A 2671-nucleotide genomic window follows, 5' to 3' on the forward strand; every position below is an offset into this window, starting at 1 on the left:
GGGATGTGCGTCTCTGTGAGGCGGTTATGGTTCCCGCCGGGGCGGGCCCGGCTCGTCAGGGGGCTGCGGCCGGGCTGGGGGTGGCCGCGGGCCTGCGTTGGCTGCATTCGGGGTGAGTGGGCCTTCCCGCGTGGAGCCCCTCACGCCCCCCGCCCGCCCACCCGCGGGCAGGCAGAGCGCCGGTTGAGCGGGGCTGCCGCTCCTGAGCTTTGGCTGTGCTACTGGTATCCCTCAGAAAAGGGATATTTTTTAATTTTCCGCTACAGCCATGACAATGAAGTACGTGAGCCTGGCAAAACAGAAGTTGAGGGCCAGAGACGGAAACTAAGAGACAGGGAAGCACTTGTTTTAAGACTATATTCTTGAGGAGAGCTGAGAGACTGATCAAAACAAACATCCTGCCTTAGAAGATGCTGAGAAGGGGGTGATAAAGTGTGTAGTCAAGAACAACAACTGATTGGGTTGTAGATAAGAAGTAAAACGAAGTGCCTATTAGAGGAACTATCTTCGTTATAATACAAAAAATCAGGCCTATAGGCCAGGAACCACCCCCCCCCCTTGTAAGTCCCTTAATCTATGAGCATATGGGGTAAATTAAAACCGAGCTGTACCTTTATATGGAACCGATAAAGAAATTAACCAGTCACTAGCTGAGGCGTGTGAATATTAGCTGTGACTGACACATTTAACTGTATAAATGCCTTGTAGTTTCTCGGTGCGGAGTGCAGCTTTGTAGCTTACCACCTAGCACCCATCTTTGTGCAAAAATGACTTGAATAAAATACCCTCACTCAGTGTGTATTTTGGCATTCTGCACACCAGATGAACGAACCCGCTTCTTGGGATAACAGTATCTCTAGGCTGTGTGTGTGAGGGCCGGCTACAGTAACCTGGAGGGGCTGCAGGGTGACAACAGGCGAGGCACCCCAATGACCGAACCGGCGTGGTGCCGCCCCAGCTGCGCTGCTCCCAGGGCTTTCTGAGGAGCGGGGCTGGCCCCCGGGCCCTGCTCTTGGCTTGGCTCCCCTCCAGAGTGGCACAGCGGGCTCCTGGGACGCCTGCAGACTGAGGAGGATCCCCTCCTGTAGGGGTGTGGGGCTTATGGTGGCCTACGGCAGGGATGGCATTCAGGGATGCGTAAAACCTACCGTGAGAGCCTTTTTAGGGGATCGTTGGGACGTGTGAGATGCATTATGGGTTGTTTAAGGGAAGCACCGAAGGTGGGGAAGGAGTCAAACTGGACTGTGAGGAAAAACCACAAGACTGTTGAAGGAGACGCAGGGTGAAGGTGTGTGAACATGTTGCTGATTGGTAGCCTTTATCTCTGCAGTCTGTCCCGTCTTGCTGAGCTCCGCTTCTAGCTTTTTCCCAGCATGAGGGAACTGTGCCTAGGTACACCTGGAGGTCTAAGCACCAGCAACCGGTGTCAGGCCACGGGTCAGAGGGACCAGTGGTACCAACACATGGGACAAACCAGAGCACGTGCAGTAGGGGGCTGGGGCTAGGGTGGAATGCCAGCGCGTGCGACTGCTAGCGAAGCAGCCAGGCTAGTGAGTGAGTAGGCTAACGGGCTTTGGAGCCAGGTATCTGGGATGGGATACGGGAGAGATCGGGGTCGGCGGGTTGCTTACTGGAGGTGGGTCTGCGCCAGCTCTGTGGAGAAAACAGGGTGGGTGCCTGAGAGTCGGCCACTGGAAGGCCATATGTCAGATCAGCTAGCAGAGAGATTAAGTTCTCCCTCTCCCCCCTCTCGGTGAGAAGATTTGAGTAAGAGCAAGCAAAGTAGTACTGCGGATCTTGGGTGTCCGTGTGCCCCGGTGCCTGGAGATCCAGCAGCTAGCTACTGGATAGACTGAGCATTTAGGGCCAGCTACTGAAGGGACTCATCGTGTTTTTGTGTGTTTTCATACGTACATGTTTATATGACTCTGCTCTACTAGCAGAGCTCCAAACTGATCAGCTGGGAGAGGAGGAAGAGGAGTCGGTCACTTGTACCATTCGCATTTGAGTGCCGCACGTTAGATTCTGCGTTGATCACTGTTGCTGGACAGTTGCATTTTTTGCCTACCAAGAATACAGTCCCAGCCTCGCTACGGTCTGGACTTGGGTGTGGGGAAGCACGGCAGCCTTACATCTATTCAGGTACCAGACTCAGCAACTTCTGCTGTCACCCATCTCAGCGTCCCTGCCTTTGCTGTTGCGTATTTCGCTTTTCGCTCCTGTTAATCTCACGCAGCCTCTTTAACCTGGTACTCCAATGGCTGTTATGTGTTTTTCTGGCGGGTAGGTAGCAATTCTGTGTTGAAATATGGTGCCAGATATGGCTACGTGGCTAACGAGTTGTATTTAAGGAAAAGGTAATTGCGGCCTGCAGGGTCTTAGTTCCGTGTTAATCTAAGGCTTTTACCGATGACCTCTGTTACGCAAGGACACAGCGATCCTTACTCTGCTAGGCTGTTCCAAATATGTCCTATTCCACGAAGGCAGGCGGGCGATAAAGATGTTTGGAAATAAAAGCCCTTCGGTGGGCATGTTCCTGGTAGCTGCGAAAGAGGAGGGAATCTACTGCAGAAGTGATCAGCCCCGCAGCAGGGCGGGAGGCCGCAGAGTTGTAGTGCGTCACCTAGTCTCGCTGCATGTCGATATTCTCGAGGCAAAGCACTGAAGGGGA

The sequence above is a fragment of the Phalacrocorax carbo genome, chromosome 21 (genome assembly GCF_963921805.1).
Source record: "Phalacrocorax carbo chromosome 21, bPhaCar2.1, whole genome shotgun sequence".
Taxonomy (NCBI): domain Eukaryota; kingdom Metazoa; phylum Chordata; class Aves; order Suliformes; family Phalacrocoracidae; genus Phalacrocorax; species Phalacrocorax carbo.